General features: G+C 35.0%; 1 protein-coding gene across 2 annotated transcripts in view; it reads left to right on the plus strand.

The window, feature by feature from the left end:
- The window catches only part of PEAK1 (pseudopodium enriched atypical kinase 1), a 165421-nt gene that overhangs the window by 59010 nt on the left and 81420 nt on the right, over positions 1-24991 (plus strand). The window contains exon 3 of one of the 2 annotated variants that reach the window (XM_079128856.1): positions 22941-23009. The exons of the other annotated variant lie outside the window; for it this stretch is intronic. The gene's annotated coding sequence lies outside the window, so the exon portion shown is untranslated. The remainder of the gene's footprint in view (positions 1-22940; positions 23010-24991) is intronic. 2 annotated transcript variants of the gene reach the window in all.

Genomic DNA, 24991 nt, shown 5'->3' on the forward strand with positions numbered 1-24991 from the left:
GTGTTTTGAACATGAAAGGATGCTGTATTTTATCAAATGCTTTTGCTGCTCTATTGAAATAATCATATGATTCTTTAAGTCTTTGATGTGATGAATTACATTTATTGATTTATGGCTGTTGAACCAACCTTGCATCCCTGGGATGAACCCCACTTGATCATGGTGCACTATCTTTTAAATACATTTTTGTATGTGATTTGCCAGTATTCTTTTAAGATTTTTTATATCTATGCTCATTAGGGATATTGGTCTGAAATTTTCTTTCCTCGATGTGTCTTTGTCTGGTTTTGGTATCAGGGTGATATTAGCTTCATAGAATAAGTTTGGAAGAGTTCCCTCCTTTTCTATTTCATGGAATACTTTGAGGAGTATTGGAATGAGTTCTTCTTTGAAGGTCTTGTAGAACTCGGCTGTCAATTCATTTGGTCCTGGACTTTTCTTGGTTGGTAGGCACCAAAATCGACAGGTAGATCAATGGTACAAAATAGAGGACACAGAGACAAACCCACATAAATGCAGTTATCTCATACTAGACAAAGGTGTCAAAAACATACAATGGAGAAAATATAGCCTCTTCAACAAATGGTGCTGGGAAAACTGGAAATCCATATGCAGCAAAATGAAACTAAACCCCTATCTCCCACCCTGCACAAAACTCAACTCAAAATGAATCAAGGACCTTGGAATTAGAACAGAGACCCTGCACCTAATAGAAGAAAAAGTAGGTCCAAATCTTCATCATGACCTTAACATGACTCCCAAAGCACAAGAAATAAAAACAGGAATCAATAATTGGGATAGATTCAAACTAAAAAGCTTTTTCTCAGCAAAGGAAACAATCAACAATGTGAAGAGAGAGCCTACAGAGTGAGAGAAAATCTTTTCCACACACACTTCAGATAGAGCACTAATCTCCAAAAATCTATAAAGAACTCAAAAGACTTTACCCCAAGAATAAAAATAACCCAGTCAACAAATGGGCTAAGGAAATTAGTAGACACTTCGCAGAAGGAGGTCTACAAGCAATCAACAGATATATGAAAATATGTTCAACATCTCTAGTAATAAGAGAAATGCAAAGCAAAACTACCCTAAGATTTCATCTCACCCCAATTACAATGTCTATCAAGAATACAAGCAACAATAGGTGCTGATGAGGATGTGGGGAGAAAGGTACACTCATACATTGCTGGTGGGGTTTCAAATTGGGGCAGCCACTCTGGAAAGCAGTGTGGGGATTCCTTAGAAAACTTGGAATGGAACCACCATTGACCCAGCTGTCCCACTCCTTGGCCTATACCCAAAGGACTTAAAATCAGCATACTACAGTGATGCAGCCACATCAATATTTACAGCTGCTTAATTCACAATAGCTAGATTGTGGAACCAACCTAGATGCCCTTCAATAGATGAATGGATAAAGACACTGTGGTTTATATACACAGTGGAATATTATTCAGCCACAAAGAAGAATAAAATTATGGCATTTGCAGGCAAGTGGATGAAGTTGGAGAATATCATGCTAAGTGAGATAAGCCAGTCCCAGAAAACCAAAGGAGGAATGATCTCGCTGATAAGTGGATGATGATACATAATGGAGTGTGGGAGGGAGGCAAGAATGGAGGAAGAAGGGACTTTATAGAGGGAAAAGGGGGGTGGGGAGGGGTGGGGGGAAGGAAAAATAACAGAATGAGACAAACATCATTACCCTATGTATGTGTACAATTACACAAATGGTGTGACTCTACTTCGCATACAACCAGAGAAATGAAAGTAGTACCCCATTTGTGTACAATGAATCAAAATTTAAATAAATAAAAGGGAATGGTGAAGATATGCATTCTCAGAACAGTATGTAGGCTATCTCCAGAATGAAATCTACCTCCAGGTCTTAAGGTCGGAATCCTTATTAGCTTGTATGATTAGGTAGAATGTGCATGATCCAAAGGGTCTGGACTTTCCTCAGAATTAGGAAGTATTAAGCAAGATCATGTTTCCCCATTAGGGGGTCTGGTCTGGCGCGAAGCTTTCAGCCCACATCAGTGTCTCTGCTGGTCAGGTGGTCAGTTTGACAGTCAGACCAGAGAGTCAAGGTCCAATCAAATGTTAACCCCTAGCTTCACAGGGGTAATGATCTCTTTCTACCCCTTAAGCTCCTTTGTCCAACTTATGGCTCAGGAGTCCTGGAGTCGCCCATTCCGCATTCCAAAAGGGACATTCTCCTTTACAGATTCTTTTTTTTTCCTTTTCCCCAAATTCCTATCTCACTAATAAGCAGTAGGATTGTAGCTTTTTAATGACTTTAAGTTTGTTATGCTTCCTTGACGCTTCTGAGTAAAAGTTGAACTTTTTAAACCAAATCTCTCTTCATAGTACATTTTTATTAATCATATCTTTAAAAACCAATTTTACCAAGCTCTCCATCATCTTTTACCAAATTTCTCATGAAGAATTTCTATTGCCAGTGTTTTCACTGAAGAGCATTTCTTTTACCCATTTATCTTACTAGCTAATCATGGCCATCTCTTCCTATTCTACCACAAGCCTTTATTTTTTCCTTCTGTGGCCATTCTTGGTAGTCAAACTCAGGACCCCCATCCTCCTTTGAAAAACAAAAATCCAATTACATTTTGCTCTTGTCATACTTAAATGCTAACCTCTGAGAATGTCTTAATTTTGTAGAGAAGAGAAGGAATGTTGATATCTACATTCTTCTCAATATGTAAGAAAAATATTTACATGAATCAAAAAATTATTTAATAGAATAATAAAAGGATTGCCTATTAATAAATGAATTTTAGTATATAAAATTAGGGTAGTTTAAAATTATAGTAGAACCACTGAATTAAGAATCTTAATTGGTTAACGAGGGTAAAGTACTTTGAAGATAATGAGCACTCTTTAAGTGTTATATATTGTTTTTGATAGAGCTTTATTCTTTGTGGTAATGATGGCTTGAAAGTCATTTTCACATTTTTAGTATCTTAACCAAAAAAATTTTAGTCCTTTTCTGGTCTTCACAGTCCAGACCCTTTGTTGTGTAAGAGAACTTCGGAGAATGTAGCATGGAGAGCCCTGTAATTAGGTTTGCATTAATGGCACCTTTGTTCTCAACTTATTTACCAAGTAGATTTGGCAAATAAGATTGGTTTTAATTTCTTGCCTGTATAAGATGTAGCTCTTATAATAAAGAGCACTTATTTTAAGGTACCTGATGTTAGAGCCCTTAGAGCCACAGTCTATAATTGCACTCGCCAAACAAACCAGTCTGATACATATAAAGAAATAATATTACATTGATTTATTTTTATGATAGCTCTCACTATTAAATAGTGGGTATATTTCCTGCCTAATAATAGTAAATTTTAATATTTTTGTCATAATTCAGATTGTTGAAGAATTTCAGGATCATCAATCAGTCATTTGCTGAATCAGTTCCATTGCCTTCTTTCTATTCCCTCTGCCACTAACCTAGTTAAGACCTCATTACCTCCCACCTGCACTTCTGGAACTGCCTACTTGTTAATATGCCGACCTCCAGTCATTCTCTATATTGCAGTTCATTTTATATAGTGTACATAGATTTATCTTAATCTAAAATATAGATATGATTATATTATTCTTCTGCTTAAAAATATATTTAATTGACCATATTTCTAAATCTCGCTGGCATTTAACAATTTACATTATTTGATCCTACCCTAGCATGCAGCATTATTTCCCATCTCACTGTTCATGATTTCTTACTTTCAGAGCTTTCCTTAACTAGCCTAGGGTGTCCTCTGCTCCTCTCTTCTTAGCACCCCACACTCAGAGCCCTGGACTAAATGCAGTCTGTGCATTGTTAAATGGGTGGCAGCGGGTCACATGGGAAAACCTGTAGCCTTTCTGGTCTAGTGAACCAGAAAAGAGAAACTGGAAAATTGCGAATGCGGCCTACGAGAAAAAGAGCCAGTTGGGAGATCCTCAGTTTTTTGTCTAACCTATCACTGACTAACTCTTAAACCATACATGCTCAGAATAGACTCAGAGCAGTCTGAATAAAAACAAAACATCTGCTGCATGAGAAATATGTTTGCACTCAGGTCTTAGTCAAGAAAATCATCTACTGAAACAAAGGAAACACTACCCACTAGAGAAAAATAACAGAATCATGAATCTCCACAACACAGCATACAATCCGAAATTACTTGCTCTCCAAAGAATGAAGAAAATGGAACACATTTCTCAGCTGAAAGATGATCAATTGATTCCAACCCTAAGATGAACCAGATGTTGGAATTAACAAACAAGGTTTTAACATAACTTATAGATTCTGTCAGTGAAGCAAAACAAGACATGTTTTCAATGCCTGAAAATCTCAGTAGAAAAATGAAGTCTTAGCAGGGAAATAGAAACAATAAAAAGCAAATGAACATTCTAGAATTGAAAAATACTGTTTCTGGAATGAAAAAGTCACTAGATGAACTTAATAGTTGAGTTGTGCAACAGAGGAAGGAATAAGTGATCTCAAAAGGATCAATATTTATTTTCCAAATTGAAAACAAGAAGGAAGAAAGATTGGAGGTGTCTGGGGAATGAACAGACACTCAGAGATCTGTTAGATGATATTTGATGGTCAAATTGACCTGCAGTTGGAATGCCAAAAAGAGAGGAATGAAAGAATGGAGCAAAAAGAATATCTGAGTGACTAATAGTTGAAAATTCCCCAAATCTGGTAAAAGACAACAGTTTGCAAACACAAAATGCTAAACTAAACCAAGCCAAATAAACACAAGAAAGCCCTTACCAAGCCACCTCGTGGTCAGAATGTTGAAAAACAAAATAGCAACAAGAGAAAAGTGACATGTTACCTGTGAAGGAACAACAATCTGCTTAATGATTGATTGACTTCACTTCAGAAACCTTAAAGGACTGAAGAGAGAAGAACAGCATCTTCAAAGTGCTGAAAGAAAAACTGATGACCTAGACCTCTAGGCCCAGTGAAAGTATTGTTCAAGAATGGAGACAAAATAAAGACATTTTTACATAAAATCAAGCAAAGAGAATTTGCTACCGTAGACCTTATCCACAAGAAATGCTAAAGAAAGCTCTTCAGGCCAAAGATAAATGATTCTAGTAGTGAAATTCAATCTTTAGTGAAGAATGAAGAACATCAGAAATGCTATGTGTAAGTCAAGAGCATCCCCCCCCTTTAACCTTTTTCCTCTTAATTTCTTTATAGATTATAACCATTTAAAAATTACAACATTATCTTGTGGAGTTTATGCTGTGTGTATGGAAAAGAAGGCATGTGGGCCTATAAGATACAAACCTTTATTTTATGTGAAATAGACCATTATTAACTATATATATGTAGTTAATATTTAGTGTATATATACATACATGTGTGTGTATTTATATCCATCCATCCCTAGGGACAACTATTATAAAAAAATGCAAAATATAATAGAAATCTAACAGGAAAATTAAGCAAATTCAACAGGAACATATAGCAAACAATGTGTGTCTGATATTCAGCTTCAAAATACATGAAGCAAAAATTGACAGAATTAAAGGGCAAAACAGTTTTACAATCATAGTTGATTTAACACCATCCACTTGTTAATCCAATAGATACATAGATTATCCTAATAACATTTTCAACCTCCTAGCCTTAATTGATATTCATAGAACATTACAACAAACAATGGCAGAATACACATTCAAGTGCACATGGTACATTTACCAGAATATGCTATAGTCTGCCTCCGCTTCTCGGCAGCCAAAAAAAAAAAAAAAAAAAACAACCTCAGATTTTAAAAGATTAGAACCATATAGAGTTTATTTTCTGACCACAATGAAGTTAAATCAACAGGATAATCAAAAACACACCTGTAAATTATCGTTGGGTCATAAGAAATTATAAGAATTATAAAATATCTTAAACTGATAATGAAAATGCAACATTGAGATTTGTAGGATGCTGCAAAATTTGTACCTGGAGAGATATCAGTAGCTTTAAATCTCTGTATTTTAGAAGAAGAAAGGTCTCAAATCAATGTCTAATTGATAAGCAGATCCTAAAATTTATATTGAAATGCCAAAGGACTAGAAAAACCAAAACAACATTGAAAAAGACAACAAAGTTGGAGGACTTAAACCACTTGCTCTGTAAGGCTACAGTAATCAAAAGTGTAGAGAGAGACAAATAGATCCAATAGAAAAGAACAGGGTGTCCAGAAATAGGCACACTCCTGCATCATCTGTTTGTGTGTTTTAAACAAATATGCCAGGTTAATTCAATGGGCAAAACATAATCTTTTCAACAAATGGTTCTGGAAACAATGTTGCTATGTGTAAAAAAAAAAGAGAGAGAGAAAGAAAGAAGAAAGGAAATCAATCTCTGCTTTTACCTCTCACTGTATACAAAAATTAACTCAAGTGGATCACAGATTTCAATCTAAGAGTGCATCACTGCTCTTGAGTTTGCTGAAAAGTTCTAAATCCAACTCAATAAGTACCAAATCTTTTTAAAATACAAAAAAAAAAAAAAAACAACCTGTATGCTATCAAATCAATCATCTGAGCCAGAGATCAATAAATTATGTTACTGTGGGCCAAACCCAGCCTGCCTCCTTGTTTTTATAAATAGAGATGGGGGATGACAAGCCAGTGGGAAGGAAGGGTATGCTGTCATGCTCATCTGTTTACATATCAACTGTGGCTGAATTCACACCACAGTGATAGGGTTGGGTATGGAGATAACTAGCCCTACAAAACCTGTGCTGAGTATTCAGCCTTTTCCAGAAAATGTTTGCCAAACTCTATAAACTTTTAGTTTTAAGAAACTAAAAAAGAAAAAGTTCAATGCAAAGCAAACAGAAAGAAGGAAATAAAAATAAATTACTTTGAGGGGGAGGGAAAAAATGAAATAAAAGACTGGTTCCTTGAAGGAAAAAAATTAATGAGAGAAGATATAAGTTATCAATATTGAATAAAAAAGGGACATCATTTCAAACCCTTCTGATATTAAAAGCATAATAAAGGAATACAGTCCCTGCTTACAGCAGTTCATTTACAATTTTTCAATTTTAAGATGATGTAAAAGCAATACATATTCAATAGAAACTGTACTCCAGTTTTTTAATTTTGATCTTTTCCCAGGCTAGCAACAGTTCAGTACAATACTTTTCATGATATTTAGTGGGAGCAGATCAAGTGCAAAGGGGCAAAAGGTTGTTTTTATTTGAGTGAGGAAACTCTCATATCTTCCGTGATGTGTTGGTTGCACAGTTGTGTACAAATAACAAAAACCAAACTATACACTTGAAATTCGTGGATTTTATTATATGTAAATGATGCCTTAATAAAAAAGGGGAAAATAAATCCTGTTCATCGTTTAAGCCACGGTTTATGCCACCTATTGATAAGAGCTTCCTTTTATTTTTTTCTACCAGAAGCAATGTTCCATTTCTCACAACTCCCAGAATTCTCTATTCTATATCTTAGGCTGCTACTTATCATTTTCTGTTTTGTCATTTTGTTTGTGTATTTTCATTCCTCTACTTGTATCATTTTTTTGAGTGTAGGAAACATTTCTAATTTTACCCTGGTTTCCCCAAAGCCTGATTTTTACATATCTTGCTATTTCTTTGCTCTCAAAAGCATGGATAGAAAGAACATCATTCCAGTTGATGAAGGGTTTGAGTTAATTGAATTTCAGTTTTTTTCTGACTGCAAAAAATGTACTACTTTAGAAATTATGATCACTTAGAATTTCCTTCATCCAAATAAATAATTTTCTTTCTACCCCAGAAGCCAAGCTGCTGTGTTCCTTTAAAAAGTTTGATTTTTGCTGTCAGTGAACTCTAGGAGTTATCTCTTGCATGTAAGGGACATTGGGTAAATAATTCAGTCTGGGGTCTTGCAAAAGAGTTAGGTATTTTCTCTGATTATATGTTCTCCATATGATTTTTTATTTAAAAAAAAAAACAGGCTCATGACATTTAAATCTGAATTAGTTGATGACTTTTTGATAGGATCTATCTTTCTATCTTATCTTTCTATCTTTGTGGTATTGGGTATTAAACCCAGGACCTTGCACATGCTAGGCACACAGTGTACCACTGAACTACATATGTAGCCCTTTTTTTAACTTTTTAAAAATTATTTATTTTTAAAAAGGGGTCAGTAAATTGCCCAGGCTGACTTTGAACTTGTGATCCTCCTGCCTCAGACTCCCAGGTAGTTGTTAGCATTACAAGTATACACCACTATACTCAGCTTCACAGGATTTTTGAGATAGCATTGCCCTGGTTTGTTGCTTACATTTGATCTACAAACAAGTATAGAGTTTACTGAAGACAGCAGGTAGCTATGCCAAATATACCAGAGGTCATTGCATCTGAAGACATTATAAAATAGAAAAAATAATGAAAAGAACCTTGGAGACTGAAAAACCAGAGCAGAAGTCCCAGTTCTGCTGCCCAATAGTTCTAATGATGTAACCTTGGAGAGAATGTTTTATTTTCTCAGTCATTCATTTCTTTATCTCTAAAAATGGAAATGCAAAATCTTTTTTCATACATTTATTTTAAAAATTCAGGGCGGGGATTATAATTCAGTGGTAGAGTACAAGGATCTGGGTTTAAACCCCAGCACTGAAAAAATAAACAAAAATGCAATGGTTATATATTTTAGTTCCTGAAATATCTTCATACCTAATAATTATTAGTTTTTCCCCATTTCTTGGTCATAAGAAAATCATAAGTCTTACAAAAGATATAATCTTAGTTAGAATGAGGACCTAAGTAAATAAAAATGAATACATATTTTGTGTAAACACTAGAAAAAGAACGTTTTATATTATTTTTAATTTTCAATTTTCAGTACAAATTATGATCAAACATATTTTACAGTAGTTTTATTGAATAATGATGATAGCAATAGTAATTTATTATTTTGCTTGACATTTGTATGCTAAGTAATTTTGGTGTTATTAAGTCAACATTATTTAGCCAAAATGAAATCACCTCCATAATATTTTAGTGGAGCCATAGAACCTGCACTACCCGGAATTTCATCCATTTTTAATATTATATGATACATTAAACCATAGTATTCCTTTAGTTCTTTTTTTTTACCATGTACTCAGTAGCACTCAATTATGCTATGTGATCTGTGTAACAGAGATTGTTATTATTGCTAATCCCCATATGATAGGTGGAAACTAAAGTTCAGAGGTATAAATAACTGGCCCAAAGACACATAGGCAGGATGTCAAAACTGAGATGGAGTCCAGTGTATTTATTTCCTATTGCTGCTATAACAAATTGTCACAGATTTAGTAGTTTAAAACAACACAGATTTATTATCTCACAGTTCTGAAGGTCAGAAATCTGAAATAAGTTGGGCCTTATTTCAAGCTAGTATCAAGATAATAATTTCACAGGTTTGGGGATTTAGGGTGTGGGATTTATGTGTGCCTACCATACCCAGTAAAAGAAAAAAAATTAATATTCCATTTTGTCCTCAGCATCTTAAAGAATGAACTAGTTGTCATCATCCCATTGTGCAGATAAAAGATCCTAGGTAGAAAGAGTCTGTGACTTTGCCAGAGTTTTGTAACTAGTTAGCCTGAGGGGATCTTTTAAGTTCCAGAAAACTTTCTACCAGATCATACTTCCATAACATTTTTATCAGTATTAGGCATTTGATGCTAATATAGGTATATTGCCATCATGTCTCCAGATAATCAAACTTGAATTCAACCCAAATTAGACTTGATTCAATGTGCTTGCCATCTGTTAGCTTGTTTGATAGTTTCTGGTATAAAAGACATCTCTTCTTGAAGGGTAAAGAAATAAGCTTAGGATAAAATGGATGCAGTGTCTTGACTTTAATCAAGTACTTTGAAAATCTCTTGTTGCTAGTGTTTTAACTCGGTAGTTTAAGGTTTGTGGAAATCTTGGACATATAGATATATTCTCTTATATATCAAACAATTTTCAATTTTTCTATTAAAAAGACATAAAAGGGTTATCTTAGACTAGATTTTTTTAAGATCTACTTCCAATTTCTTTTTCTTTTATAATTTCTCAACACTTACTTCCTGTCTTTCCATTGTACCAGTAAGTAGCTGAATATATACTATAAATTTACTTGTTAGTCTGTAGACCTTTAGGACTTTTCTTCAAAAATGGTAGCTATAGAGAGAAAATAGTCCTTCAGAATGAATAATAGTTAAAAGGAACCCTTTAGATAACCTGTATTTTACAGCTGCTATACAATGTAGTAGTAAAGGCAGTAAAAGACTTGTACTATTATTTAGTAATTGCTTATGACTTCTTGTTTTTTCTATGTCCATTCCTTCAGTTTTTCACCAGTTAGTGCTTCATAGTCAGATGTTTCTATCTTAACCAAACTAGGGGTGTTTACACATTAGATCATTTCAGAATCCATCATTTTTATTGTCTTATTTTAAATAGGAGGATTTTTTGTTTGTTTGTTATTTTCCTAGCTTTGCTTCCTGGTGGTGGAAGGACAGGGCTTTTCACTATACTTCATTACCTAGAAATCACATTTACTCTAGTTAATATAAGTGTCTCAACTAAGAAGAGCTACTGGTAGCTTTAGGCAAGTACAGAGTAGAATGGGATGTGCTGAGATCAGACCAAAGAAGGCATGTGATGGTTACCGAAGAGTTTAGAAGCAGCATAATTTAACAGAGTTGTGTGGAACTTTTTAGTGAGGCAAGCCTAAGTTCAAATCCCAGTGTATCCACTTAAGGCATTAGGCAAGGATTTCAGTACCTTCAATCTTTCATTTCATCATTTGTTAAAAGGCAACATTGTAATATAATATATTAAAATGAACATTTAAACACACTGTATGAAAACAACAGACCAGAAGGAGAGCAGAGTTTGTTTGACATTGGATTTTCTCCCCAACTCTGATTAAAGTCTCAGGGGAAGAAGGCACACTTAGAGCCTTCTACCTTTTATCATAGTAGCACAGATCCATTTTTAGCTCAACCTGATCCCAGGCCTACACTGAGCCTGAAGCTGAGGAGGGACAGTGTGAGAGTCCTGAAAGGAGAATTGAAAACGTAAGCAGAAATGGAAAATAACAGTGCTCTTTGTTAGAAACCCTCCATAAACCCTACATGTTCTCTTCTAACAGCCAGACCACTACTCAAGGAATCCCTGTTAAGGATCCCTGCTGTTGAAGAAAGGACTCCCCTTTGCCTAGTCAATCATTCATTCAGTACCTGTTTAGAATTAAAATCTCTTTTTTAAAATTCCAAATTCAAGATGTGTATGTGTTTTCTTGTATATACCCAGATAATTTTACTAGTTTAGCCATGGAAATTATTCATGCTAACCAGTAAGCTTTTTCTATAAGCATCAGATAAATAGGTGTTCTTGATTTTTTTTTTAATCACAGCCTTTATTTCTTAGAGCAATTTTATATTCACTGTAAAATTGAAAGTACAGATTTTTTGTATACCTCCTAATCCCACCCCCAAACACACCATCTCCCCCACTATCAACACTCCACACTAGTGTGGAACATTTGTTACTGCCAACGAACCATTGGCATGTTATCAGTGCAAGTCCACAGTTTACATTAGAGTCTAATCTTTGTGTTATATATCCTATGAATTTGACATGTATAATGACATGTATTTGTCATTATAGTATCATACAGAATATTTTCAGTGGTCTAAATTGCCCTATGCTCTGCCTTTTTATTCCTCTCACTGATCTTTCTACTATCTCCATTATTTTGCATTTTCCAGAATGTCATGTACTTTTAATCACACAAGCTATAACCCTTTCAGATAGACTTTTTCCACTTAATAAGGCACATCTAAGGTTCTTCCATGTCTTTTCTTTGCATAATTACTTAATTTTTTATTCCCATTTTATGGCTGCTATGGTTTGAATAGGGTTTTTCAACACCAAAATTCATGTTGAAATTTGGTTGCCAATATTGTGTTAGGAAGTGACTAGACTAGTTCTCAAGGGAACAGGTCTTTTGTTTGATTGGTTTTTGGTACTGAGAAGTGAACCCAGGGTCTCTCTACCACTGAGCTACATCCCTAGCCCTTATTTATTTGTTTGTTTTTTTTAAAGGTTTTTTCTTCTTTTTTTTTTTTAATTGGCTAAGAACCTTTATTTTATTTATTTATATTTATTTATTTATATGTGGTACTGAGAATCAAACCCAGTTGCCTCACACATGCTAGGCAAATGCTCTGCCACTGAGCCACAACCCCAGCCCTATTTGTTTATTTTTATTTCACTAAGTTGCTTAAGGCCCCAACTAATTTGCTGAGGTTGGCCTCAAATTTGGAATTCTCCTTCCTCAGTCTCCCAAGTTGTGTGCCACCGTGCCTGACTGAGACTAGTGTTTTGTGAGTGTACATTGTTATAAAGTGGATCAGCTCCTTTGTGCCATCCCTCACTTCTATATGCATCTGCTTGTCACTTGCACACACTCCTGTCATGTGTTGTGTCTGTCATGTTATGACATAGCTAGAAGTTCTCACCAAACACAGCCACACAATCCTGAACTTCCTGTCTCCAGAACCTGAAGTGGAATAGACCTCTATTCTTTTTAAATTAACCAGTCTTAGGTATTCTGCTATAAGAATAGAAAATGGACCAAGATAATGACTGTAGCACAGTTTATTTATCCATTTACCTTTCAAAGGACATCTTATATACTTTAAGTTTTGGCAATTATGAATAAAGCTACTGTTAACATTTGTGTGCAGGTTTTGCCTAGACATAAGTTTTCAAGTCCTTTGGGCAAATACCAAGTATTGATGGATTTTATGTTAAGAGAATGTTTCTTTTTTTTTTTTTTTTAATAAACTGCCTTTCAATGTGACTGTGCATTTTGCATTTGCAACAGTGATGAGTGAGAGTTTCTGTTGCTTCATATCCTTGCCTAGCATTTGGCTTTGTCGGTGTTTTGGATTTTAGCCATTCTAATAGGTGTACAATGCTGTCTTACTCTTTTAATTTGTAATACCCCAATGACACATGATGTAGCATCTTTTCATATGCTTATTTGCCATCAGTACATCTTCTTTATCCATCTCTCCAGATCTTTTGCTCATTTTAAAATTGGATTGTTTTCTGATGTTCAGAGTTAAGAGTTCTTTGTAAATTTTGGATAATAGTCCTTTATCACGTAAGTCTTTTGCAAATATATTCCACCAATATGTGGTTTACATTCTAATTTTCTTCATAGCATCTTTCATTGAGCAGGAGTTTTTAAATTTAATGAAGTCCAGTCTGTCAGTTCTTTTGTGAATTGTTTTAGTGTCATATCTAATAAGTTATCACCAAATCCAAGGTTAACTAGATTTTCTCCTGTGTTAGCTTCTAGATGTAAAGTTTGGCATTTTATATTTAGGTTTTTTTTTTTTTTAATCTTATTTTTTTGGTGGGGTTCTTTTGTCTTTTTTGGAACTGGTGGTCAAACCCAGGGCTTTGCAAATGCAAGGCAGACACTTTGCCACTGAGCTACATCCCAGCCCACATTTAGGTTTGTGACTCATTTTGTGTTGATTTTTGTGAAGATTGTAAGGTCTGTGTTTAGAGGGGTTTTTTGTTGTTTTTGTTTGTTTGTTTTGTATGTGAATGTAGTTATTCTAATACTATATGTAGAATAGAGTGTACTCTCTCACTGTGTAACCTTTGCCCCTTTGTCAAAGATCAATTGACTATATTTGTATGAATCTATTTCTGGACCCTATTGTCTTCCATTGATCTGTTTGTCTATTGTTTTGCCAATACAGCACTGTCTCACTGTCTTATAGTAACTTGATGTCTGGTTAATGTCAGTTCTGCAATTTGGTTCTTCAGAATTGCATTTGTTCTTCTGGGTTGTGTTCCTGGTAATTCCATAGATTATGCTGTGTGATACAAGAATAAAACTTCAACCTTATATTCTGTTTTAGCTACATATCTAAGGAATAATATAAGGAATTTTTTTTTTTCTTATTCTATGGATCAAACCCATGGTCTCATACAAGCTAGGCAGGCAAGTGCTGAGCTATATCCCAAGCCCCAGTGTAAGAGGAGGGGAGGTTGGTGATTTCTTAATTTTCATAACTACAGTTCCCCAGCTTTCTTTCATCCCCATGTGTTATGTATATTTTATTTTTTTAATTTGTTCTTTTTAGATATACATGACAGTAGATTATATTTTGGCATTACACATACATGGAGAATAACTTGTTCTAATTAGGATCCATTCTTGTGGTTGTACATGATGTGGAGTTACCTGGTTGTGTATTCAAATACAAGATAGGAAAGTTATGTCGGATTCATCCTACTGTCTTTCCTATGCCCATCCCCCTCTCTTCCCTTTATTCCCCTTTGTCTAATCCAGTGAACTTCTGTTCTTCCCACCCCCTACCCCTTATTGTGTGTTAGCATCTGCATATCAGAGAGAAAATTTGGCCTTTAATTTTTTGGGATTGGTTTATTTGACTTAGCATGGTTTGCGTCTAGTTCCATCCATTTACCGGCAGATACCATCATTTCATTCTTCTTTATGGCTGAGTAATATTCCATGATGTGTATGTATCACAATTTCTTTATCCATTAATCTGTTAAGGGGCACCTAGGTTGGTACCATAGCTTAGCTATTGTGAACTGAGCAGCTATAAACATTGATGTGGCTGTGTCATGGTAATATGCTGATTTTAAGTCCTTTGGATATAAACCTAGGAGTGGGATACTGGATCAAATGGTGGTTCCATTCCAAGTTTTCTGAGGAATCTTCATAATGCTTTCCAGAGTAGTTGCTGTTGTGTATACTTTAAAAAATGCTGCTCAAAGTATGATCTGTGACCTCAGACCTACTGAATTAGAATCTACATGTGTACAGTATGCACAGGTACTTTGTAAGCATATTAAAGTTTCAGAAGCCCACCACTAAAAACAGAATATTTTATGTAACTGTGAATATGACATCATAGCTTCATTTTATTTTCTTTTTTTTAATAATTTGAAAGTCATCTCACAATTTGAAAACTGCATTCAGCATCTGAAAGATTTTTCTTTCTTCATTTATTCTGAGAATCTGCTCATTTCTGAACTTCTAGTTAGATAATTAGAGACAAGTGGTAAAACTGAATAAAGGGCATTCTCAATGGAAACTTTAATGTTAACAGGTGATTGTTTCATGCTTGAAAGATTTTCAGTAGGGTCTAATATGTTTCATGTCTTCTGCTTTATATTGAAATTGTTCAATTTTTTTTCTTTTTATACTGCTCCTTTTGACCAACTTTAGACAGTTATCACAAATAGAATCCTACAACTTACCTTTGGAGTAACATATTTGACAAATGCTCTTATTGTATTTGGAGTCAGAGAGGCCTGGGTTCTTGTATTAACTCCACTGTAGTGTGATTAGAACAATTTGATGGGGTGACATATTTAGTTCTTGGCACAGTGATACTATGTCAACAAATTTTGGGGTTTTTCCTTGCCTCCAACCCTCAAAAGTCAAATTAAATTTCCTATCTATACCCATACTGTGATGTCAGCTTTTGTTGTTATCAATTATGTTGATGCTAATAAATATTTAGTATTCTCCTCAGATTTACATATCCAACAGCAAATGTAACAAGTTTAATTCAAGCAACTCAAGATTATTGTTGCTGATTTCAGGGAACGGCCTCTTAAACAGAGATTTTACCACACTTTTATAAGATCTATATATTAACCCCAAATTTTATTGTATAAATTGATAAACCTTTCATGTTTTAGCACTACCACTTCCCCATTTCCAGACATCATCTTTTTTTTTTTTTTCCTGAAAGAAATGATCAGTTCTGCCTTCCTTTGATCAGTCAAGGCTCTTTCTAATGTTGAAAGTACTGCATGAAGTGTAGCATATTCTAAATATTGTCTTTTCATCATTTTTGGTGTGTCATCAGGGAAAAGCTAATTCAGAATGTTTTTATATTAATTTATTCATGGCCCCCTTCCAAGGGATTTCAGGCACCTTAGAAGTAGCCTGACATTTAGCCAAAGGCATAAATGACTAATTCAGAGTTGTATCTTAAAGACAGAAGCAGAAGTAGAATCCCCAGCTCTGTTAGACGTCATACTTAGACCACACTGTCTCCCTTTGTGCAACTGATTGATCTGCTTTTTGTCAAACTTGGTATTTATTTTTGACTCTGATGTTGTTCCAAATCAGGCTAGGCTTTAATATTAATGCAGTCTTCTGGGTAGAGCTGCCTATAACCTATGAGTGGGTGTCGTGCTCTTTTTCATGTAACTATTCACATTAAGCTTTTCACAACCTCTGTGTTCAAGAAGCATCATGTTTTCTGGGTTTTTTGCCTAGATGTGTGGGGTAGTGATCAATTGTGCTTTTCAAAAATAAGTAATGGATTGTTTTTCAGAATAGTTTGAAAGTTGTCTTATTCTACTTATGTTGTTATAAATCATCGCTTTCCATTCAACTAGTCAGGGTTCTAAGTTTTCCAGCTTGATTCTTTTTAGATGTTTGGGTTAAGAATTATGGTGAGTTTTTTGTTGTTGTTTTTTGCTTTTTATTTTTTTTCTTTTGCTTTGCTGGGGCTGGAACCCAGGATCTCATTAGGGTTAGTTTTGATTTCTTGTCTTACTGGGTTTTATGCTACCTCAGAACATGTAACTTATAAGAACCTACTTGCATGCTGAATAATCTACCTCAGAATATTATTTTGTTTAAGGAAGGGGGCATAGAAACAATTTTATAAATAATAGAAATCTACCAAAAATTATCAAACCAAAGTAATAGAAATTCTCAAAAGATTATTCAACCATTGCAGAGAGACATCGCAATGAAATTGTTCAGTTATTTTGGACTTTTAATTATGTCCAAATTAATTAAGTTCTTTTGAATAATACATAAATTCTACCTCTTATTTTTAGGCAAGAGCTCAGGGCAAGTAATAAAAAAAAAAAAAAAAATCACCCTTGCCACTAGGGACGCTTTTCTGGTCTATCACTTCAAATTTTGTTGTTTCTATTATTGGTTTACCCTTCCCTAAAGATTCTTTGGGTAATACTCTCATTTTAATCAATAACCATTGTCATACATCATAAACAAGCACAGATTTTTCAGAATTTTGTCCTCTAGGCTTATTTTAAAAGGTAAAATATATTGTCTTAAATGTTAAAGGTATGCTGCCAAATCACATTTTCTACCACAATCTGAAAATTCTCCCGAAGGTAATCATGTTTAGTTGTATCTTCAGTTAAGTTTCCCTTTGAGTTGGTTTTTGAAAGAGCAAATAGAAAATTTCACCACTATCTGTTATTATCTGGGGGAGAAAACCAGTATGTGTCACTGCTTGCCATGTACAGGACAACATGCTTGTCTCATGACACTCCTTTCTTCTCTGCCATCCATGTTTTGTCTGTGCTTGCTGCCACCTTACTGAAAAAACCTCTTGATTTTCAGTGCTTTCAACAAATTAGAAACCATTGTTTCCTATTAATCTACACAGGCTTGGGCAGCTTTCTACTATTAGAATGTGTTTGAAATTGTGGTGATCCAAAATAATATAAAATAGAAGAGTATAAAAAGCTGAGAAAACAAATGACTTCTAGGATTTCTTTTTCTTTCGAAAAGACTGACTAGTAGTATTTTGAGACCTACCAATATATTATACCTTTCTTTCCAATGCTAATAATATTTGAGAAAAATCAGAGCCTGGCAACCTGTCATGCAGGATCCCATTTGCACTATTTTATACCTACAGCTAGCAGTGCTCAGGCTTTCACTGCCTGACAGACAAATTGCCGAGGAAGGAAGTCGGATCAAGGGCCCCATTTGATCTGTCCCTCACCTATTGTCCCTTTAACAAATAACCTTGATGAGTTTGTAAGATCTTCTCTTTAAGAGAGAAACTACAGACCCAATATTTAACTGACTCTTGCTTACGAAGGTTAAATAGATTATAGAGGGATAGCAGGGCTTACGGCTGCTTAGCATGAAATATCGAGTGATCCAGAGGGAGACGCAGGAACAATGGTATTGCTGCTGCAAATAATTGCAGGAGATACTTGTGAGTATTGCACAGTAAATCTGCACTTTCCATGGGCACACATTCGAGGGGAAGCTTCCTCAGGATGGAGCATCGGCAACACATGTCTAATAGGTGCATTCATTTTAATATGCTCATTCATTGAATAGTCCTGATTAATTAGTACATGTCACCATCTGGTACTTAGTGAGACTATTCATTTTTTAAATGTTGAAATTGCAGGGAATGGTGCACACCAATTAAAATCCTTTTAACGGGATTGTGTTGGTATAAAGTATACGTGTAGGAGGACTTCATTGGCATTCAGTATGCATCTAAGGGTACACACATCAGCCTGAAGTCAATTAGAACAAAGGAAGTCAAGAAGGGGAAAATGAAGGAAGAGCTGTCCTTTTTCTGAATGTCTGTTCACGGACTAGACTTTCTGTGTTTATCTGTTTTTCCTCTCACTTGTCTTGATTGTCCTCTTGCCTTTTATTTATGGGTCCCCTTTCTTTATCGCTCAACCTCCATTTTTCTATATTCTTTTTTGTTGTGATTCTCCACTTCCTTATTGCCTCCCAACCCACCGTTTTCCCAGTCACAGATGAAGACCAGAGAGTCGGATGAATAACATTATGTAACGATGAGTAAAATCTTAGCTCTCTCTGTAGTTTAAGAGAATGAGTTCTAGTTGATCAAATTTTCTGGATAACTGTGGGCTTGAAATGTTTAAGCATTAAAATATTTTCAATTACAATAACCATTTGGTGCCTATGTAACCTGATTTTTTTTTAAATGCAGACTTGAATGTAAGGTGCTTTTCCCTCCTTCTGTCTACTCTTATCTAAATATCTAATAAAATATTTATTTTATACTTAGATAAATTTTTAAGTAATAAAATCATTTTTATGGAAAACCTTCCAAAATGCATTTCACACTTTTGTTGTTTTCATCCCTTGCTAAATACAGGACACTGAATGTAGTTTAACATTTTCTTGATATCTTGCTATTATTAGTGCCAACATCAAACACATTGCTATTCTTGAATATCATGATGCCCTTAAAAGACATAGGGCTGTTTTTCCCACAGTGAAATACTTTTTGAGTTCTTAAGTTTGATTTTTTTTTTCTCCCCCTTTGCTGTCAGAGTCACTTGTCACTTGCCACTTCTTGTCTGAAAGGCTGCTGTCTCCTAAGTTATTTTGGTCTATGAAACAAAAGCAAAGCATCATTTATTCATCTGTTCAAGAAATATATAGTGCCAATACTGAATGAGAAATGTGTCCTGCCTTTGAGGAGACTAGTAAGGGGAGAGAATACACAAATAGCCATAAATGCCATGTGATATGAATTTGAGGAAAGGGGCAGTTAATTCTAAGAGGAGGATGTGAGACTTCACAGGGGAGCTGACATCTGACTGGAGTTTCAAAAGATCTGTAGATTTTATGTATGTATGTAGTATTGAGAGTTGAATCCAGGGTCTATCTAGCACATGATAGGCAAGCATGCTATCACTGAGCTATACCACCAGCCTTATAACTGTAGAATTTTAAACAATAATTATATGAGTGATTCGTATCCCCAGCACGGTGGGAAAGGGGAAAAAATAATGATTATATGAGTGAACATGTAAGAGATGATGCTGTAAAAATAATAGAAAGGCAGTATCAAACCACAAAGAGCATTAAATTTTATTCTAAGGAATTCAAATGTATTACATATTACATAGACAACTTAGAACTACTAATGGTTTTATGAAGAAGCAAAGTAGTAATGAGCTCCATGTTAGAGGAATTAGGAGATAACAATTCATTCTTCCTATATTTCAAAGAACAGTGAAATCCAGAACTCAACTTATGGTTTGAAGGGTCAAAGAGGGAGGATAGACTAGAAGGATAGGACCTGGAAATTGGATGTAGCATGAGAAGGATCAAGAGGAGTCAAAGTTGATCAAGCCTGAATGCCTAGCAGTGTTGTAATACCATACATGTTACAGAACCCAAGAGAAGTCGAATATATTTTGGAGGAAAGATAATTAGTTCTGTTTGGAGAGGTCTAGCTGGCAGCTAGAAGTCTCAAAACTTCAGAAGAAAGGAGCAGAAAAGTATAGGCCATAGAAGTTATTTCACCCTTAAGTATTTGGGAATATATAAGATCGCAGAAGAGAATGGTTAGAAAGTCTTTTTAAAAGGGCAATCATGGAAAGGACATTTTTGAAAGAGCAGTGCAACACATGTAGCTCCACTCAATATTTCTTATCTCTGTGGGTTCATAGTAAGTGGATGGGGGTATACAAATAAGGCAGCATGAGAGGGAGCTATAACTTACCATATTGTAAGTAAAGCATTCCCTTTATTCCATGTGAACAACATGAATAAAACTAATGTGATTAAATTTATATGGAAATAAGAGTAAGAGTCTATAAATGAAACCTAAGAGGTACTTTCCTATTTTGTCTAATTTTTAGCTGTGTCCTGAATAGGTGATCTTGCTGGATAACTATTTCCATACAGAAAAATTATTTATTATACATGAGAAATATTTTTAATTGTTTGATGTTATTAAAGGACTCATTGCAATTTCATCTGTTCCATTGTTAAATTTGTTTAATTCAAAATGGTATTTTAACCCAGATTTGCATCTATATAATGTTTAAAGTAGATTGCAAATTTGGGGGGGAAAAAAGATGTGTATTACATATCTTTATTTCATGATTGCTTTTATAATATGAAGAGTTAAGGTATTCATTTAAAAAGAAGATAAGAACCATAAAGCCTAGACTGTTTGAGTAACTTATGTATGTAGTTTAAATAAGCTTACATATGTAGTTAGTAATGGCCTGAGTGTTACTCCTTTGTACCTCTGAGGGTTCTCCTAGTTGGTGGATTGTTACAATAGAATGGAATTGCCACTTATACTCCAGCCACCACAAGGACCAGGAACCCAGGGCAGTTCTTCAGGAATGACTGGCATCCCAGCTGTCACTTTCCGTTTTGAGAGGCCTTGGCTGTCCTCAGTAGTCCAGTGATGTAGACACAGGCATGTTAGTTCACCAGTGAAAATGAAGACCCAACATACTTTAATTGGGGATAATTAAACTTTTCCTCTATCAGAGTGTGGTCTCCTTTTATATTATTATCCAGTAACTCCCCAGAATACAAGCTTCTGCTGCTTTCTTGAGGCTAGCCTTCAAAAAAGAGCTGGAAACCTATGGCTTGTGCTCATTTCCATATCCTGTGTTTGAATCCTCTGACCAGTCTCCATCCTTCATGCTCCATCACTGGTCCCATCACTTCAGTTTTTCAGCCCAAGACTTATTTTTCTGTCTTTGTTCTGTAATAAAATAAAGCTATAGAGGATTGTCACTTTACCATTTTCACTTTCTCCCCCATCCACTTTAGCATCCTGTGTCTTTTATATTGATCTCACCAAACCATTTACACTCAAAGTTGAGAGTCAAGTTTATGAGAGGATAGTGATTACAGATACAGATACTTGCAAATGGAAAGAATCTTTAATACATACTTGGTTTTAGAATATATTTGCTATTGCCATTCAGATATCAGTTGTTGTTGTTTTCCCATAATTCTCTATGATTAACTTGGCCCAATTGATGCTAGCTTGGTTGTATACACTTCAGGATGCCTCTGGGAAAATCATCCTGGGGTTTGTTTTTGTTTTTGTTTTTGTTCTTCATGTGGTGCTGAGGATCAAACCCAGTGCCTCACACATGGTAAGCAAGCACTCTACCACTGAGCCACAACCCCAGCCCCTCATCCTGGATTTTGACCTAGAGAGATCCCCAGGGTCATCTTCAGTCCTCCTTCCCCAGTGTCCCTCTGATTGATAAACCTTATCCATTTGGCCTCTCAGATCAACCCCTGCCTGTTAATTCCCATTACCACTGCTTTAGTTCTGGGCCTTATCTGGTTTAGTATTGTAATAGTTGAACCAACCACATTCTCACCTTGCCTCCTCTCAGTGTATCCTTTCCATTTCCACCTGAATTCTTAAAGCGCAAGTTGTATCACATTACCCTGTTGCTCACCAACTCTCTCCCCATGTGACATAAGTCCAAGATGAAATGCTAAAGTTTCTTTGCAAGGCAGTTGCTCAGAACTTGGAGTACAGTTTTCCCTGTAGAAGCAGGTGGTAAATAGGTTTGTAAGACAGCTGAAACTAACTCAAACCATCCATAATCACTAAAGCCTAACCAGCGTAGTTAACAGTGTTTTCCATAGAAATAGCTTCCCAAATTCCCAGTTGGTATGTCAAGATGGAGTATGGAAAAGTGTAGTGGGGATTGGAAGAGATCACTCCCTTTCCTGTCTTCCACTGGATACAGAAATTTAATAACAGTGTAGAGAAATATTGTTTATTAACTGCTTTCCATAAATCGGCCTCTGAGTTAGACACTTTATACATTTTATTTTAATTCATCTTCATAACAACTCTGTAAAATAGTTATAATCCTTCAATGGATGCTTAGTAAATTAATAATGTAATAAGATCACAAGAGAAATGTTTACCTGACAGAATATTGTTTTTAAGCACTACTTTTCAAACTTTAGTAATTTATAGCCTCCTTTTAATTAGAAAAAAATAATAAGTGTGGTCTTAGTGTTGACATACATTATTTTAATTTTAGTTAAATACAAATGTAGAATTAAGTATGAATTCTTATATTTCTCATTTACTTCAAAACCTAAACAATTTTAAAAGTTAAGTACCAAAAAAATTATAAAATGAATGAAATGCAGATTAACAATAATATAGCATGATAGGTGATATTTTACTAAAACTAAATTGCTACTTAACAATGTGCATATGGAACTGCCTGTCACCCCAGTTTACTTTGCAGCTTTCATTACCATTGACTCTCTTCTTAGGCCATATTTCTTTCTAGGATATCGACAATCCAGGATTGGTATAGTACACAGAGATTGCATCATGATATCATTTGGGTCTTCACTTGGTGAGATTGAATCATTTACATATAAAGTCAGCCTTTTTCTTTTCTCACTATCCCTTACACTAAAGTAGTATGCTTGATGCCAGCTTAGACTAGGAAGACAAATGTATATGTGGGCCTGGAAATCACATTACTACGCTTAGTTAATAAATAGCCTTTGCAGTGATCCAGCATATGCTTATATTAATTTATTTTAGAGGTAGACTTTACTTTCAGATTAATATTAAGCTGTTTTGGAGAACTCTTAAACCCTTGAAAATTTATTCTAGATCCCAGTTTGAGAAATACTCTTTTAATGCATTTTAAAACCATTATGTATTTATAACCAATATAAAAATAATTCCTGCCTATTTATTAGAACAGGTCCTCCAAATACCTCTACCAGAAAAGACTAGTTGGTTATGGTAGTTCCTTGAAGCAACACATCTATATTTCTTCAAAGTATTGCATAATTCAGACATTCATTAATTTAGAAGTACTTTTAAAGTCTAAATTATTACAGTACTGTTGTTTACTCTTTTCTGTAGCTGGGGAAAGTAAAATTTAGTTTAATTGGAAAGAAAATACCTTCTACCAAAGGTACAAATCACACCAACATATCCAAAAATGCAGAGATTTACAATTAAATTTTTCTCTTTGATACTGTTGCTATAAACATTTTTCGGAATTTTTTCTGATTGTTCTGGATTTTTCTCAGAACAATCAACTATTTTTGTATTTCTCTTTCCTTCCCAGTTTACTTTTCTTACTTTTCTTCCCTATGAATCTTGCACTGCCCTCAGTTACATCTCAATCAGCTATGATTCCTTAATTTAGCCTTCAGTCTAAACTTTCTTTTGACAACTTTCTTCTGAGGTTGGGGGCATTGGAGAGGAAGAACAGCAAGATGACTTCCAGCAGTGTCTCACCTCACACTCTCAACCAGTTATTTCAGGAACCCCTCCAAGTCATGTTGGCCCAATTCAGGCTGGATTGGATGAAAGACCGTGCTTAATTTGCCACATATTATTCACTTTCTCAATTTCCTCAATACTCTGAAGCACAAAAAGCACAACTGTGGGGCAGCTCCTAGCATAGTGTGAATCTGTCGGTTCACCCCTGGCTTGTTCTATGGTCAGCATGTGGAACCTGCCTTACTGAAAGCTGAGTTGAGGAAGGCATGGCTGTGCCTTATTCTAACCCTTTCTTCATTCATAGTAGATTTACTCTGGTGGGCAGTGCTGATGTACTGAGTGGACCATCTTTTTGTTGTTGCCATACTTCTATCTAAAGAAGCCTTCAAATGTCAGGAATAGAGCTATCATTTATGCCATCCTGACTGCCATTTACTAGCTGAGTGACCTTGGGCAAGTCCCAGTTTCTTCATCTGTAAAGTTAGACTAATAATAGTGTGTATATTACAGGGTTTTTTGAAAACTAAGAGTTTTATGAATAAATTGTTTAAAATAGTGCCTGGTACTTATTAGAATTATTTTTCAGCAAGTACTTATTTAGTATCCAATATGCTTCAGTCAGTCCAAGAAATAAAGAGATGAAAAAGATATTGCCCTGCCTTGAAAGGATTCACATAATTGTAATGCAAGGTGATATTATAATAAAGGTATTTAGGGAATCAGGAAAAATTTCATCACAGAGGTAAAATTTGAACTGGATCATGAAGGATAAACAGTTTTGCCAGCTGGAACAGCATTAGAAGAAACACATTCCCAGAAAAAGAAACACTGTAAACAAAATATAACCATGAAAAACCATGGGGTCCTTGGTTATTAGATAACATTTTAAACTTTTCTCTGATGTTTACCTTCTTAAGTAGGGATCTGAGATGTGTTTAGGGAACATTTTGGAATTTATAATCTTAGAACTAGTTATTACTAACTATATAATAATAAAGAGTAGTATCCATACTATTTAACTGGTTCCTCAGAGTTTAAGATTCAAAAGATGAGCTGGGAACTAAGCAGCACTTCTGTGCCATGGTGCCTTTG

This window comes from Sciurus vulgaris, assembly GCF_902686455.1.
Source record: "Sciurus vulgaris genome assembly, chromosome: 2".
Lineage (NCBI taxonomy): Eukaryota > Metazoa > Chordata > Mammalia > Rodentia > Sciuridae > Sciurus > Sciurus vulgaris.